Source organism: Dermacentor albipictus, chromosome 1 (assembly GCF_038994185.2).
Source record: "Dermacentor albipictus isolate Rhodes 1998 colony chromosome 1, USDA_Dalb.pri_finalv2, whole genome shotgun sequence".
Lineage (NCBI taxonomy): Eukaryota > Metazoa > Arthropoda > Arachnida > Ixodida > Ixodidae > Dermacentor > Dermacentor albipictus.
In genome coordinates this window covers 446,232,823-446,251,026 of record NC_091821.1, presented here as the reverse complement: position 1 = coordinate 446,251,026, position 18,204 = coordinate 446,232,823, and the positions used below count along the sequence as shown (strand labels likewise).

Here is an 18,204-nt window from a genome sequence, read left to right as displayed (position 1 = left end):
AGAAACAAAAAATGCTGCATTTCGCAATGCCAGTTTTTGATGCAATTTTGTGCTGACAAATTCAGCAATCATGGAGGGAATCCTGCTAAATGAGAGGGGATCTTCTTGGCTTAACAAAATTAACAATAGTAACCCTAAAATTTAGGCGGGACCCTTAAACGCAGCATTAAAATTAGCGTGCTCAAACCACGCGCATTGCTATGCAACTTTCCCTTTTTATATCTAACTGAGAAGTTGAACTTTTGGAGAGTGAGGCTTCATCAGAGAAAGCGGCCACTCTTGTCTGACATTTGATTGAGCCACGTCATAAGACAGTGGTCGATGTCGAAGATGAACTTCGCTCCATACAAGTAACACGACAACTTCTGGGCAGCCCAAACTAAACAAGCGCATTCCTTCTCTGAAGCGCTGTAGGCTTCCTCTCTTACATTTAGTTTGCGGCTGGCATAGAGGATAAGATGTTCCTCGTTATCGTCCCGACCTGACTAAGTACCACGCCCGTACCTCTGTCGCTTGCGTCGCATTGAGCTATGAATTCCTTTGTGTAGTCTGGCGCGCGAAGCACATGACGAGAAACCAATAGTGTTTTCAAACTTTGGAAAGCGTTCTCTTTGTCCTTATCCCAGAGTACGCTACTCGGTGCTCCCTTTCAGGGGGCGTCCGTTAATGGACATGCCATTTGCGAGAAAGTCTGAATGTACCGTTGATAGTACCCGACAAGTCCCAAAAATGAACGAAGGTCTGTTTTCGTGTGCGGCTGAGAAAATTCACCAATCGTAGCTATTTTCTGCTCGGCCGGCTGTCTCGTGCCCTGGCCGACAACATGGCCCAGATAAGTAACATGCGAACAACCAAATCTACACTTTTCCGCTTTCATCGTTAAGCTGGCTTTCCTCAACCGAGAGAACACCTGTTTGACGTGCGATACGTGTTGTTCCCAGCTGTCCGAAAAAATTGCTACGTCATCGAGATATGGCAAGGAGAACTCCTGCAAATCTTTTAGGACAATATCCCTTAACTCAGGGAAGCTAAACGGCGCGTTCTTCAGCCCGAAGCCTAGTGCGAGTGGGCGAACAGTGCCTACAGGTGAGATAAATGCGGCATAGCGGCTGGCATTTTCTGAAAGGGGAACTTGCCAGTACCCCCGCACGAGATTTATGGTTGAAATGTATTTAGCAGCGCTAACTCTTTCAATTCGTCGCTCAATGTTGGGTATCAGTTACAGCTGATCCCTAGTGATCGCATTTTACTTCCTGTAGTCAACACACGGATGAGGGTCCTTGTTAGGGTTTTCTACCAGTATTACCGGTGACGTGTAGTCACTCTCAGTGGGCTCAATTCCTCCCAACTCTAGCATGCGCTGTACCTCTGCCTCCATAATCTCTCTCTGTCTTGGCGACACCCTGCAAGGCTTTGGTCTTACGGTTTCGGTTGATGTCAGCAGTATTTCAAGCGTTATTAGTTCGGTTCTACCCGGCCGATCACTAAATCTGTCGAGATATTCCCCCAACACTCCTTCTAGCTCATTTATCTGCTCGGGTCTAGGAGCGTGGGAGCTTACCGAATGTTTTACTATTTCTTCTAGGCCGATTTCAGAGCGGTAACTTGGTACTATTGCCATCCTGATCTTTGATGGTATAGTTAACGACTCCGCTCTGCTCTGTATACGGCTTCATCAAATTGCTGTGATATGTCCTCACCTTCTGCCTGCGACTGGGTATTTTCAGAGCATAGTTAGTATTTGAAAGTTTTGGCAACACTTTAACGGGCCCGTCCCAGTGAACTTCAAGCTTGTTCTTTCTTGGAGGTTTGAGGAGGTTCTCTCTTGGAGGTTTGAGTTTGAGGACCTGGGCTCCGGCGTTAAACGTACGAAGCCTCGCATTCTTGTCGTAATAGAATTCAGCGTTCTTTTGAGCTACTGCCACGTTCATTTCGACTAGTTAATGGGTTGCGCTTAGGCGTTCCAGTAGATTTAGCACGTATTCAACCACTGTAGGACTCTCTCCTAACATTCTCTTAACATTCTTAGTGGAGAACGGAGGGTCCTCCTATACACTAGTTCTGCTGGCGAGAACACTGTCGCTTCGTGTGGAACCGTTCGCAAAGCAAACAAAGTAGCCGGCAGACCATTCTCCCAGTCCTCCTTGTTCTCCTAACAGAGCGCACGCAAAACTCGCTCAAGCACTGAATTCCACCTGTCTACACTGTTTGGCTGAGGGTGATAGATGGAACTGTGTATTAACTTTACCTTGCACATTTGCAAGAATATGGAAGTTAGTGGGCTGGTGAATACTGACCCTTGATCCGCTTGAATTTCGGCTGGAAACCGAACTCATGCAAACACCGTCAAAAGCGCGTCTACTTTTTCGCCGGAGCTGAGCTCTTCCAGAGCGATTGCTTCTGGAAACTTTGTAGGCGGATGCAGCATGGTAAACAAGTAGCTGTAACCCGATTTTGTTTGTAGTAGAGGCCCCACCGTGTCTATCACAACTCTTCTGAAAGATTCTGTTATTAACGGCACTACCTTTAGTGGAGCTTTCCATGTCTCTCATGGTTTACGTGAGCGCTGGCACGCGTCGCATGATCCTACAAAGCTTTCTACGTCTCTGAAACAGCCAGGCCAGTAGTAATCCATAAGCAATCTTTCCTTTGATTTGTTTACGCCTAGGTGGCCGAACCAGCCATTTCCATGACAGAGACTCAAAAGGTCCTCCCTGTACTTAGTTGGTACGACTAACTGATCTAAAATCCTACCCTTTTGATCTCTGTAGTGTCGATAGAACAATCCTCCTCTTTCATGTATCGTCACGTTGTGCCTAGCAATGGCACAGTCTGTGTGATGTAATTTTAGCTAAGTTCTCATGATTCTTTTGCTCGGCTGCGAGTGCCTCTCTATCCATAAGTAAGAGCTGATCAAAGTTCTTTGAGGCCGGTGATAATAACGGCCCTGTCTAGCTTGCGATTGCGTCAGCTTGCTCTTCCTGCAGGCTTGAACTTTGACACTCTAGTGATACGCTCTCATTGAGCTGGTCAGCTGGCAGGCTCTCCTCAACTGTTTTCTTTTTGTCCCTCGGGCCTAGCTCGGATTAGCGTATTGAACTTATCCCTTTTCCTGCTTCCGCTGGAGCAGCTTGTGGAGTAGCGGGCCGTTCTTAACAGGGGGCGGCGTTTCCGGAGCACCTGCACAGACAGCGGCCGATTGTCCAGTTTTGGAGAGTGTTGGCAAGATTTTGTCTTTCTTTGACATATCCTGGACAGCGGTACAGCAGGTGGTCGATATTTTCTTCGGTGCCGCAGACTTCGCATGCAGCATTGTCGGTCACTCCAATTAATGTTGAGTATGCCTTGGTGAAGGCCACTCCTAACGAAAGGCCAAAGAGAAGCGTTGCTTCACGTCGAGGAAGTCCGAGTGGAAGTCGGAGTTGCAGTGTGGTGCTTAAAACATAGGTAGGTGGATAGGTGATAGGGAAAAGGAGGAGAATACCTTGGAAACTGACGAAGAAGAAATGAACTAAGCGGACGTACAGAGCACGGTGTATTACTTACTGGCCACCTCTTATCGCTGGGACATTAGTTTGCCACGCCAAATGCATTGCCATATAGGCAGTCGGCGCTCTTGTATACATACATTACACCGTAAGTATGGCGTACCAGTGCGTGCGAACGCTAAGAACTGTTTGTTCGCTTGGCGCCCGCTTAGGGACGCCTAATCGGTGTCTCAAGTTTAAAGATTCGTTGAAAAGCTACACATACCCAATGCATTCAGGACACAGCTTGCTAAAACCTTTGCGTATTTCTCAATTATATATTTTTTTCATTGTAGAGCAGCACATTCTCAGTGTCGTGCATCTAGTTTCCCAAGTTTATAGATTCTGACACTCGACTGCTCCTTTTCGTATTTGCTTACGTGGACGACTCTCTCGTTGGAAGTTGCTCCCCTGACGAGCACAGGGAGCCTCTCAGAATGCTATCTACGCGGTTTGCAAGCAATGGAGTTGCGATTAACGTAGATAAGAGTCAGCTTAGAGAGCAGCAACTTGAGTTTGTCGGATACTAAGCCATTGCCAGACAATGTTCGCGCCATGGAGGATTTGCAACTGCCCACTTCAGTGACAAATTTACGCCAGTTCCTCGGCTTCACAAACTTTCATCGCCGCTTCGTCCCGAAATGCGCTCAACTAGTCGCCCCTCTCGAAGCCATGCTGCCAAGAACGAACAAATGATCCACCTTGCAATGGACTGAAGAATCTTCCGAGTTATTCACTAAAGTTACAATCGCACTCGTCAAGTCAACAATGCTTGTACACCCCAAGCCTGATGCACCAACCTCCATCATGACTTACGCCTGAAGCACAGCTGTGGGTGTTGTTCAACAGTAACACACTAACAAAGCATGGCAGCCGCTCGTCATTTCCTCAAAGCAATCTTTGGACTGGATCTCTTGGCTGCCTATCTCGCCGAAGCAAGAGATGTTTAGAATATTAGGAGGGGGGGAGGGGGAAAGAAACTGGTACGACCGCATCCGTTACTGGCATAGGTAGCAGTGCGAGGTAGATAGAGAAGTTTAGAGAAATAAAAAAAGAATATGGAGATGTATATAAAAATACTAGAATGCAAAACATGTACACTATACCTAGGTAAATCAAGCAGGCTTGGTGAATACTTGTCACCGCCCCGTTTCCAAGGGGATGCCCATAAATCAGCATTATCATATAGCACGAGATAGGAGAACAGTTGTGGCACGTGCAGGCGTCCTGAATAACGCGTTACCACCGCGGCAATACGTTGTGTCGGTATATGGTTTCAATGCTATAGATGCAGTACCTTCGACACTCATCGTGTCAAGAGTTCCTCCATATTTTTTTAAAGTCGACGAAAGCCTGATTGACCTGAAAACAAAATTTACCGTCAAGCCAAGGGTCCAAAATTGCGTCCTCCGACCATGGTTCGTTGTCGAGGCGCGCCCGATCATTTTCATTATCTGGTTCTCCTCGGCGTTTGGACTTATGCACTTAGTACAACTGACAATCTGAAAACTCGGTAGGTCGCATTAGCAGCACGTACCTGCGCGTAAATTCCAGCTCGAGCCCTAGTCTCTGCAGAAGACTAGCTGACACACCTGCGCTAAATTTTTCGTGGTAGGCTAAAGTTTATGTAAAGTTCAGATGTCTGGAGTCGCCTGTGGTGATTTTGTGAATGGTCCTACTGTTTTTTTTCACATTCTATATGATACATGAGCGAAGTCACTTGGCGTGCCTCTCTTGAAGAAGGAATTGTAACCAGGGGCTGTCAGTCGCCGAGTGCCTTCTTCAACTCGGCATCTGCTAGTGCGTTACCATGTATACTACAGTGACCCAGGCATATCTTGAAACATAATCTGGTGGCTGTTCTCGTTCGCTAAAGTGTATAGGTTGACCGTTTGAATAGGCACTACTCTTTAGGAACTTTCTTTCATTGCAATCAGAAGTAGCGGCTGAGCCGATTTCGGGTCACTGAATATTACGCTTACTTGAGGGGGCTGTCGCGAAATAGAGAGAACTGCCTCTGATTGCCACTACGTCCGTGCTCTCCCAATGCTTTGATTGCACTCCCCCCACTTTCGCACCACGGGATCAACTGCTTTGAAACCCTTTTGAGGCCTCATGTCATGCACGGTCGTCAGTCACCATGTTTGCTTACTCAGCCTCCCTGATCATTCCAGTTTTTAGTACATCAGTACTTAAAATTGCCGAGTACGGTGCCAGTACACTGAGAAACTGTGAGTTAGAATATACATAGTGAAACAGCGACATAGTTTGTGATCAGCGTGGCTCGCCATTGTGTATATAGATATCACCAGCACCCGCTTTACTTCAACAACCATCAGCGGAATCTGACGAGTATTGTCATAGCAAGCTTCCTGGAGTACAGATAACGTTGAGCGCGGCACGTTTACATTAGCACAACACTGACTGTTCTCCCTGAAAGAAAATATTCGCGTTTGGCAAAGACAGATACGTTTCCGCATATCGATCCTTTCGGCGGGGTAGTGTGCTTTAGAACAAAGTGGTGGGGCTTGCGCGCCTTACGTTGTCTCAGTGAAGGTTGACGAATATGAAAACAATACTGCTTCTGCCATGCTGCTGTACGATCAGCTATCGGAAATGCGACTGGGTGTTTGCTTAGGCAGTGAGCTCTATTCGTGGTGCAAAATGTAGAGCGGCAGTGGCAAGACTCGTGAAGTATAGCTTGATGTCAAATTAGTGAATTATATTTTAAGGAATGTAATCAATATGTGCGGCCAATTTCAGGAGCTGCTACTACATTAGGACTCCCTGTGTTGTCAGCACTTCGCTATGCACGGCCTTCCTCAAGAAAAAAAAAAATTCGCTTAACCGCCACTGTTGTATAGCCAACTTCCAAAGAAGAAACTTCAACCCCGAAACGTCTGACAGAGTGAGTATCACTCTCTAAACTGAGACATAAGTAGTAGCGCCGCTTCTTGGTATAGTGAGTTTGTGGCACGTTATCCACACAAATTCACGCCAAGTCACATGCAAATTGACACCTTCTCTGTCGCCAAACTATCAACTATCCGCGCGAGCGCGCTCTTCAATCAATGCGCCGAAACATAGCCGGGTGATGGCGACTACACCAACAGGTAGCGAATGATCGAAGCTGAACCTTTCGTGACAATTCACATGTCAAGCGAGCGACTAGCAATAACAAGTCTTTGCTACAAATTGTTACAAAGTACACAAAGCCTACATTCTAAGCTTCTATGCATTAGGGACCCATATCTTCTAGCTGAACAGATCCGCCGCCGATTTGTCAGAAAATATACAATCAGACAGTGACAACACAAAGGAATGTTAAAAGGTCGGAAACATGTCAAAGGGCTTCTTCAATGTGTTTACCAAATAAAGAACGATGAGCGAAACGCAATCATTATATTTAATTACTTAGCGAAAGTATTTGTACACCTTGGATTACATTCCGTTCCCTGCTCTAGTACAAGCACCGTATTGGTAGCTTTCACGTTACGTCAGGGATCCAGCTTATAACCGTGCCAGTGCACCAGAACGGCGGCTGCGATGATGGTAGTACAAGTCATCTATACGATGCCCGGTTAATTTGTAATGGACGTAAGCAAGCAATGGATGCGTCACCGCGTGATCGAACAAGGCAGTGCCCCTGCCCTGGGATTGCAATGAAAAAGGTCTTGATCCGACCGGTCCTAAGTGAACAATAACAACAAAAAAGCCACTACAATAATCACAGTTTTTCTTTCACTCTGTGACTTGCGTGTTAGGCTACAAAATATCTTCCTTCTTAAATGAAAAATCCTTGATCAAGCACCACATTTATTTACGGACATATACGCGTCTACGCCATATAGTAGGGCTTGTGCGTTGTGCAACGCTATAGTACATCGTTGAAAACGTTATAAGATGCGTTTCCACTCACAGAGCTAGGCGTGATGATGGTAATTTTGATAAACACCAAACATTACTAAGAAATGAATGGCCGGGCATGGTCTGATGATCGATAGAATGCTCTTAGCGTCAAGTATCTGCCCAGGAAATTCGCATGCCGAATGTGTGAGAACTTTGATGCCCTTCCTTTCGAGGCATTTTTCCTCTGCACACTTATCTCTTCTATGCGTTTACTGCCGCCGCTTCTTGCGAGATGTGGTGGTTGCGGAACAACGACTCGGTCAGGACTGTCCACCCCACGACAGACGTGTCTCGCAGAGCGCCAATGTTGTCTCTCACGCAAAGCAGCGTGCAGGAGAACGCACTCGCCACGTGATAACAGCGAAAACAGAATAAAAGAACGTGAATCAAAGCGTTTCTCGTCCCTGTAGAAACGTGCTCGCTCGAACAGCAACTATAGCCTGCGACGCGCACTTTCCCTGCGTATGCGCTGGACTAGGCGATTGGAGACGTCGCATGCCTGCACAACACAACGTGATGCAAGAAAGCCAGAAAAGGAAAACGAACGCGAAAGAATCGAATAATGTAATTGCCACCCGCAGAACTCGCACCCAAAGGAAACGCGGAAAGGGGCAATCTCTATCTCGTTGGTCGTAGCAACAGTGACAGTCATTTTGATCAGCGCTCATTCTCGATTTTTGTGGCTCCCGTAAGCCTACTCGCCAATGAGGCAACGCGCTCTGCGTCTGCCTTCGTACGCTGCCGTCCGTTCCGCCTGCAGCCCGCAAGTAATAGGCAGCGGGAACTTTTGCACGGCAGAAACATCGCTAGCCGCACCTTTGCCTCTTCGTTCATGAAGACGTCAGAGAAAACGAGAAGTTACGGAAAACATGGTTGCCCCGCGGGCGTGCTATTCTTCCGATCAGCGAGGGAACCTTGCATCGTCACTTGTGCACCTTGGAAAAAAAAGAGATAGAAAAAAAAACGGCAGCCCTATCTCACGTTTCCGAGAGGTTGATGCAGGTGGTGCAACAGAAATTTGAGTTTCCCTTGGCTTGTGAGCAACAAGAAAATGTGCTTGTATACCAGGGGTAACTTTGTGAAAGAAATAAAAAAAGGAACAAGAATACAGTGAGGACGGTTTTCTGCCTACCGGGAAATATGAGCGGAAAATATAATCAAGCTATTTCAATCGGGCAGAAAACGGTCGAGAATAGGTAGACCCCGGCGAGGTGTGCTACGCTTCTTCAAGAAATCTTTCGGGCACTTTTCCTTTCCTGGTTGATTGAAGTAGATAAACGAAAAGGTAAGGCTATGCAGCATAAATATATTGCGTGCAGCATATACCCAACGTAGTGTAATGACATCGTAATGATGACCCAAAGAATAATTATACAATAGAGTAAGCCATAGTATTCTTGGCTATTATGTAGATACCAAAACCACAACGAAGCTGTGCACGAAGCGTGGTTATTTGTGCGGATAATACGTTATATTGTGATTGCGATACATTATATGTCCGTATACATATGATAATAGCTTGGCGTGTACTTGATGCCGGATGAGTGATGAGGAGAGATATACTTAGCCATGACAGCAAATAAATAAAATCCCTCTTTGCCTAACGGTGACTCCGACTGCAGTTATTACAACTGCATAGGAAAAAAATAATAATAAAAAAGTGACTGATGACTGGCGCTCTTGCTTCCAGTTAGAGTGCCATCTTTTGCGTCACTTTAGGATATCATTAAAAAGGTATCCTTTAGGATGAGCTGCTTAATTTCTTCCGGTCACACCCACTTTGATATGTGAATCGTGCTCAGCACTCTCCTTATCTGCGTGCTCGGGAGCAAGAGCACTGCGTGTCGTGATTTCGCGGCTCCGGTCATGGGTAACTTGTCGGTAATCGATCACTTTTAAATGCCTAAGCATTTCAGTACCTACGCAACGAACAAACCCGTCAGTCCATCGGTAACTCCATCCGTCCGTTCGTCACGTACTACGATCGCTTTCGAGATAGGACCTGCAGCATCAAGCGAATGGACACTCGTTTGTCCTGTCGCTTCAACGAAACGGTTTTGGGCACTTGATGAATCGACATTTCGGTGCGTTTGGTTCTCTACTCTTTCATCACTTTCTCACTCTACCGGTTTCTATTGTTCAGGCTATAGCTTCTGTCTGTAAGTGATTTTCCATTCGCCTGCAAAGCTTCCGTTCCTAAATACACGTATAGGTTTGCAAGTTATATCTTTATGATACTTCATTGTAAATGACAAATTTCATGAGTCGTGAAGGGTAAGATGAGAAGGCATGGTGACCTCAAATTTTTAACGCGAGAACGTAACACCCAAGTCGTAGAACAGTCAAGAACCAGTCGTACCGCCTCTCATATCCAGTGTGCCTGTGATACGCAATGTTAGAAACATACTAAAGTCGTTATGTATCACTTTCTCTTCTGACATTGCACAACACTAACTTTTCCCTCATACCAAAGCAAAATAACCTTCAAGCACAAGATTACACGCAAAGACATGAACCTGCGTCAGTAGACTTCGTAAAAATATTAGGCGCTCGTGCGGTGTACTGCGCCCTAGGTTTGTTAGACGCATGAGCTGTCAACCCTTGCATGCTGTTATGCATGCAAGGATGCGAATGTGTCGGATTGGGACAGCAGCACTGTACTTTTCTTCACATTTGTTAACTGAACTACAGGACAAATATCTGTAAAATGCAACACACCTCACGGAATTTTCGTAAGTCGTGTAGAAATTTCGCCGCATCCCATTTTAGTGCTTCCATCATCGCAAATATGAGGGCACAGATATGCAACCATACATTGGTCTATCAGTGCGGCAGGCTAGCACATTTCATTGACGGGCCATTTTCTGTTTTTTTTATTGTTCTGCATATAACATGTCACTTCATATCTCTCATCATAAGGACCAAAAAACAATGACGCCAACGACAACACAGGGAAATAACTTGTACTTACTATCTGAGCTAAAGAAATGAATTAATTAAAATGGAAGTGGATGTAAAAACAACTGGCCGCAGAGGGTTAACGATCCCATGTCTTCGCATTACGTGTGCGATGCCCTACCTCCACCGCCAAGGTTTATTTGCGGTGGCGTAGGCTAGCGCTCTAAGGGATAGTTCTAGAAACTAAAACATAAATACCCAAGAAAGTCGATGGGGAAACGGTCGCTCCAGTAGCTCAAATGATAGAGCATCGCACGCATAATGCGAAGATCTGGGATGGTTACCCACCTGTGGCAAGTTGTTTTATCCCCCACTTTCATTTCCATTAATTTATCGTTTTTTTTTTCAAATTCAAATATTCAGTACAAGTAATTTCCCATATGTTGTTCTTGGTTTCATTGTTTTTTTGGCCTGTTATGATATGATTAATAAAAATCGGGCCCGTCGGTTAACCAGCTTTCATCTTGTTCGTATATCATAGTTAGACGATGCTCATTTGTATTTGTTCCTGCTTTATTGCTTGGTTTCCGCAAGACTGTCTGAGTGACTGCTACTGAACGACGCACAATTGCTAGAATATACCATTTTTGAAGTGGCTGGCACTGCGCAAGGTTACCTTTGCTGGACTGTATATTCCAAGAATTTAGCAGCCGCGTTTATTTGCTGAGATATAAAACTAGTGGCAAGGAACGGGGCACAATGTTTTCAACGAAAGCTGTTATGGGCTCATTCCAATAGCCTCTGCCACTGGTGTCCAGGGTCCGTAGCAGCTATTACCGGGAATTAGTAAAGCAAAGACCCAGTTACCATCGTGATTAAACGTGGTCCCGCTGCGTAGAGTCATCTAATCTACCACTGAGCCACGCCAGCTTTTTGTTTATTTATTACATGGGACCGAAACTTAGGCAAAATAAGGAAAAAGAAATAAAACGCTACAGAAACGTAAGGCGACTGAAACCACATTCAAAAGTCAGGCAAGCAGGTGCAAGTGTCCAATAAAGGCCATCAACCGGGCTCTGTTCCTTGTGCAGCATACGCACTGCGAACGCGGGCACCAGATTCCCGAACACACTATCGATTGCTTTGCGGTAGTTCAGCGTGCCTTGGTTCAACATGTCATACGAGGGGGGGAGGGGGGGGGGCACCGGGAAATTTAAAACATAGGAAAGGTGTGATACCTGAATCTTTTTTTAAGTGTTCTTTGGAGAATGTCTCAGGAGAACTCGGCCTCCCTACAAATGACAAACAGGGATCAATCGTTTCACCATGTGGATACAAGCGGGTGTTTGTGAACCGCGGCACAAGACAGCCTCTTTTTTCTAACCAGGTTTTGACAGGAAGGGTTGCCGAATGTAATTTAAAGAAAAAAAGAAGTGTTGATCCCTGGAGGAATGATCATTCGATCCACACGCTTAAGTACGTCTAGGTAATAACATTCGAAATGAGACGCGTGATAACGGGGAACAGGAAACAATGTGTATATGAGGGCTGCAGAAGTTTTTTTTGCGGGAGGCAGTGAAAATATAATCCATGATAAAGAGAACTTCAAGAAAGTAAAAGCCTTCAACAACCTCGTTCAAGTAAAAGCCGGTGGTGCATCTGTGTCAGATAAAGGCACAACTATTTCTGAAATGTAATTGAATAATCGGAGTTGTAACATCTACCCTTAGAAATTGGCTGTTTACATAACGAAAGAATAATAAACGGGTGACAAGTTGCCTAAAAAAGAAAACTTGAAGTAGGCCAACACCCCGCTCTTAAGAGGTAAAAAAAAATCATACCGCATGGCTTCGAGTGAGCTCCATAAAAAGAAACAGAACATGGAAAGCTTTCAACCAAAGCCGTGAACAGTGCAATACCTGCAGGACATAAGTCGAGCTGCTAGGAACAGATTGCAAGCTTCAGCTCCGCTAAATAGGAACAACTGCTACCACTGCCAGTTGTTTAACGTTGTACTTCTGCAACTTCCGCTTACCAGTGTGGATTACTATTGCGACATTCAGAGAGGGATACACCTAAGTACTTAAAGTCTTGTATCCACTGATACCGACGAACTGGGTTGGCATCGTACACCATAGATCGAAACAAAACCCTGAGGTCTTCTTAAAGTTTACTGCTGCACCCAGAAGTTGAGCAAAACTCTTGCGTTATGGCAAGGGTAGTCTCTACACTTTTCTTGGCAGCACGAAAGAATGCTATGCCATCTCCATAGGCAAGTACCCGCACCTCATTCGATAGCAATTTGATGCCGTAAATGGTATGATCCCTCAGAATCTATGATCAAAGTGGTTCCAAGTACAAATCGAATAACAGAGGGGACAAGGAAAAACGTTGCCTTTCCGATGCCCTCATGTAGATTTTGATAGAAAACCATTAAGTATTAGACCTGTTGTGCTTGCTAGCATGCAGCTGCATAATGCCCTATAAACACGTGACATGTGTGCCCCGTACGGTCCATACGCACAAATTTTGCATTGCAGTTTTCACACTAACAAACCAGGTAGAGCGCCGTCTAGCAGAAGCACCGGTAGCGGAACAAGGCAGATAAATAATGGTTAGGAAAGAAACGAAGTTGGACGCAGATGTGCACAAAAATGCAAGAAATATATATATATATATATATATATATATATATATATATATATATATATATATATATATATACCAGAAAAAAAGCAGTTCTGGGTCCGGGTAAATATTCACAGTGAAGTAGACGCGCGTATGAAGCGGTTTATTGACGTTTCGGCCGGGGTCCGGCCTTCATCAGAATACATTGCATGGTGTCAGTACAGATAATATGCATGTGCTTATCATCCAAATGAAGATACGTTAACATGAAAAACGAATGAAATGGGCGAACAAAATACATCCGAATCGTTCAAAGGATAGCTGACACGTGTATAGACCGACGGCGATTGCAAACATATAATCTAAGATACAAAGCATAAAAACGTACCGAAATGAATTGTAAAAACCAATCGCCACGTGACAACAAAACGTCGATATGCGCTCAATATGTGCTATGTTATCAAGCAAACACAGACACAGAAAAGGGGGAATAGCGACGTACTAGTAGAAGAAGGGACAAGTGACGGGCTACAAAGACAGGCAACTCAATTTTCCTACACATTCATTCATACCACACGCGACAGTATCAAACTTATAGATAAGGAAGGATGCGCGGGCTTCTCTATCATAATTTGAGCGAAATCCAGATTCAAGCAACGTGACTTTCAGTTTAGCAAATGAGTGGTCAGGAAGATGTACGTGTTTTGAGATGGGCAGGTTGGGCAACGTGTTAGCGTGGGATTTATGAGTGTTAAAGCGGAATCTGAAAGGCCCTTCTGTTTGTCCGATGTACCGTTTTTTGCAGAGCGTACATTCAAGCATATATATTACGTTTTTTGTGTCACAGTCGAAATCGCCTTTGATTTTTAAACAAAAGTTTGAAGACGTACTAGTAACCTGTTGCGATGTGGCCATGTAGGGACATACTTTACATCGCGGTTTTCGACAAGGATGGCATCCGATGGCATCAGGGCAGTCAGTCTTAGATGATGATGCTAGTATATCTCGAATATTTCTAGCTTTACGGTATACTGCTTTAGACGGACCAGAGAATATGTTTTTGAGGCGTTCACTTTGCATTAGAATATTGTGGTGTTTCTTTAATACATGCGAAACATTTGAGACTGACGCAGTGTGGGTTAGGACAAGATTTGCCTGGGGTGAGGGAGTAGGTTTGTTCTTAATGCAAAGAAGCGTCCTTCGGTCATGCACGTCTGCGCGTTTTATTGCATCGTCAGTTAATTGTGGTGGGTAATTTTGTTTGGCTAAAGCGTTTTTTAGGGTACCACAATTCTTTTGAAACTCTGATTGCTCAGAACAAATTCTTTTAAAACGTAAGGCTTGGCTATAAGGAATGCTGGTCTTGCAATGTTTAACGTGACTGCTATCGAAGTGTAAATATTGACATCTGTCGGCTTTTTGTATAAGGCAGTAGATAGTTTATCATTTAGCACTGAAACGCTGACGTGAAGGAAGTAAATAGTAGATGCAGAATACGTGTGAGAAAATGATATAGATGGATGGGCATTGTTAAAGTCAGATATGAAAGAAAGCAGTTCCTGTTCCCCATGAGGCCAAATCAGAAAAACATCGTCAATGTAACGTTTGTAGTAAAAAGGTTTTAAGGTCCTGGTAAGCAAAAATTTATCTTCTAGCTGACCCATAAATATATTGGCGTAGTTCGGGCCAATTCGCGTACCCATAGATGTCCCACTAATTTGCACATAGTGTTGTCCTTGAAATTCGAAGTTATTTAGTTCCAAAATAAGGGCTAGCAAACTTGCTAATGTGTCCCTGTCGATGAGTTTCTCGGGTGATACACATTCGTAGCAATTGACGACTGCCATGATGCCATCAGAATGTGGAATGTTAGTATACAAAAATGCTACATCAAGTGTGACCAAAAGAGAACCTTGAGGAATAATGAGATCGATTATATCCGACAGGAAGTGGGTAGTGTCTCTTACGTAAGAGGCAAACTTAGCTGGGATATTACTAATCAGGGAATCTACGTAGCTGGACAAATTTTCTGTGACTGTACCTATACCAGAAATGATGGAACGACCTGTGTTGTTTATCTTATGTATCTTAGGTAAAAGGTAGAAACGACCAGCAACAGGACTTTGTGGAATTAGAGAATGAACCGCATTGTCAGGCACCTTTTTCTTCTTGACGAGATCTAGCACTGTGCTTTTGATCAGAGAGTTATATTTATATTCCAAAGTTACTGTGAAGTCATCAATCACATCGCCAAGGAACGTCCTGAAATCACCAGAATCTATGCCACTCTCGTACTGCCAAGGACCACGAACCGCCGACGAGGGTACCCCAGCGCCACATTTGTTCGCTGCTTTAACCAAGAAGCGTGTTATTTCAACTCCCTGTTGAAACAATTCTGCAGTCGCTCCCGATTAGTATTTTTCCTGGACCATGGGTTCGAATGGCTGCCCCCGCACCGCGTGCTCGCAGCTGATGGTTTGCACCCGAACTTCGAAGGCGTCTCACTCATGGCCTGTCACATTCGGCACCTCTGTTACAAGCCGTCCAGTGCTATGTACCATTCTTGGTTAGACAGTGCTCCCAGCAATACGCCTCAGCACTGCACTAAGGAACCGAGCGTTGAAGGCCCATCTTCTGACCCGGCGCTATTGATAGGACAGACAACGAAAAGTAGTCCCTCTCAAAAGGCGTCATCACCCCACAATCGAAAGACACAGGTCCATCGCAAGAAGGCTGCTCCAAAGAACCGCAAGAAGGCTGCTTCAAAGAATCGCCCAAAGAAGCCGCAGCGATAGCTCCGTCAGCTGAACAGTCGCCTTCAGCACAGGACGCTACAGGTTCCTCCCCGAAAGGTCCCCGCTACGAGTTTCGCAGAGCCCACACGAAAACCGTGGATGATGCACCGGCAAATTGACTAAAGGCTGTGTCTCCGGGTAACAACATTTCTTACCTCTGTTCGCATGAATTTCGAAGGCTAAGGAAGGTTACAGAAAAAAGAATTCGCAATGCTCTACATGTAGATACGCTAAATACCTACCTAGCTGCGGCTGTTGCACCAAAGGGTATCCGTATTGTTGTAAAACCCGCTCTGTCGGACATGTCTGAGCGCAATATAGCTAGATGGGATAACATACTAACAAATGCTTCACTACAACTCACCCGTGTCGTGTTAGATCACTATCGTTCTTCCAGTAAGAAATTCATGAACCAAGAAAGTCAAATTGCTGCGAGCTTGAACTTGTCCTCTAGCCAATCCGCCGCGTTAGAGGCATTCGCAACCAAAAAACGGAATGAAATCTACGCATTGAAAGCCAAGAAACTGTCCCGTGACGGTGTTGTGTGCCCTTCTGGAAGCCAGAACAAAGTATTCAACTCTGCCCCTTTTCAAACGAAACCTCTAGAAGTACACTTCAGCACTTCTTCGTCATCCTCTGTTAGTAGGTTTGCCCATCACGAGCTAAATAATATTGTTAATATTTCGGACGTTCAGCTAACAACTGAGGAGTGCAGTGTTCTACGTCGTGGTCTTAATTTTTGTCCAGCAACAGGTGGACATAATGAATTTCAACTACTGAAAGATTTGGATAATTTCGCCCGTAACTTACGCTTGCGCGAATACTTCCATGACCGCTCCAATTCAAGCGATTCGAAACAGACGTTACCCTCTGGCAAGCACTGGGTCCCTCCCACACAGCGCGATAGATTTTTGGACATGTATATCAAAGCAGTAGAACGAGACGTTCTGCAATTGTATCAAAAACAAGCACCCTTCCGCCGTAATTTGTCCGCCAGTGAAATGAAAGCACTAGATACCCTTTCCTCTCGCAAAGAAATCGTCATTAAGCCTGCTGACAAAGGTGGTGCCGTTGTCATAATGAACAAGTCCGATTACGCTGCAGAGGCCCACAGACAGCTAGCAGACGCGACGTTCTATAAACGCCTTGATCATGACCCCACTGAGCAATATAAATCTCTGATCAAAAGCACAGTGCTAGATCTCGTCAAGAAGAAAAAGGTGCCTGACAATGCGGTTCATTCTCTAATTCCACTAAGTCCTGTTGCTGGTCCTTTCTACCTTTTACCTAAGATACATAAGATAAACAACCCAGGTTGTCCCATAATTTCTGGTATAGGTACAGTCACAGAAAATTTGTCCAGCTACGTAGATCCCCTGATTAGTAATATCCCAGCTACGTTTGCTTCTTACGCAAGAGACACTACCCACTTCCTGTCGGATATAATCGATCTCATTATTCCTCAAGGTTCTCTTTTGGTCACACTTGATGTAGCATCTTTGTATACTAACTTTCCATATTCTGATGGCATCATGGCAGTCGTCAATTGCAACGAATGTGTATCACCCGAGAAACTCATCGACAGCGACACATTGGCAAGTTTGCTAGCCCTTAGTTTGGAACTAAATAACTTCGAATTTGAAGGACAACACTATGTGCAAATTAGTGGGACGTCTATGGGTACGCGAATTGACCCGAACTACGCCAACATATTTATGGGTCAGCTAGAAGATAAATTTTTGCTAACCAGGACCTTAAAACCTTTTTACTACAAACGTTACATTGACGATGTTTTTCTGATTTGGCCTCATGGGGAACAGGAACTGCTTTCTTTCATATCTGACTTTAACAATGCCCATCCATCTATATCATTTTCTCACACGTATTCTGCATCTACTATTAACTTCCTTCACGTCAGCGTTTCAGTGCTAAATGATAAACTATCTACTGCCTTATACAAAAAGCCGACAGATAGATGTCAATATTTACACTTCGATAGCAGTCACGTTAAACATTGCAAGACCAGCATTCCTTATAGCCAAGCCTTACGTTTTAAAAGAATTTGTTCTGAGCAATCAGAGTTTCAAAAGAATTGTGGTACCCTAAAAAACGCTTTAGCCAAACAAAATTACCCACCACAATTAATTGACGATGCAATAAAACGCGCAGACGTGCATGACCGAAGGACGCTTCTTTGCATTAAGAACAAACCTACTCCCTCACCCCAGGCAAATCTTGTCCTAACCCACACTGCGTCAGTCTCAAATGTTTCGCATGTATTAAAGAAACACCACAATATTCTAATGCAAAGTGAACGCCTCAAAAACACATTCTCTGATCCGCCTAAAGCAGTATACCGTAAAGCTAGAAATATTCGAGATATACTAGCATCATCATCTAAGACTGACTGCCCTGATGCCATCGGATGCCATCCTTGTCGAAAACCG

At 44.7% G+C, this 18,204-nt stretch overlaps 1 protein-coding gene across 1 annotated transcript in view; it reads left to right on the top strand.

The window, feature by feature from the left end:
* Positions 1-6,322: 6,322 nt before the first annotated feature.
* The window catches only part of LOC135903074 (uncharacterized), a 37,629-nt gene continuing 25,747 nt past the window's right edge, over positions 6,323-18,204 (top strand). The window contains exon 1 of the mRNA XM_065433440.2: positions 6,323-6,435. The gene's annotated coding sequence lies outside the window, so the exon portion shown is untranslated. The remainder of the gene's footprint in view (positions 6,436-18,204) is intronic.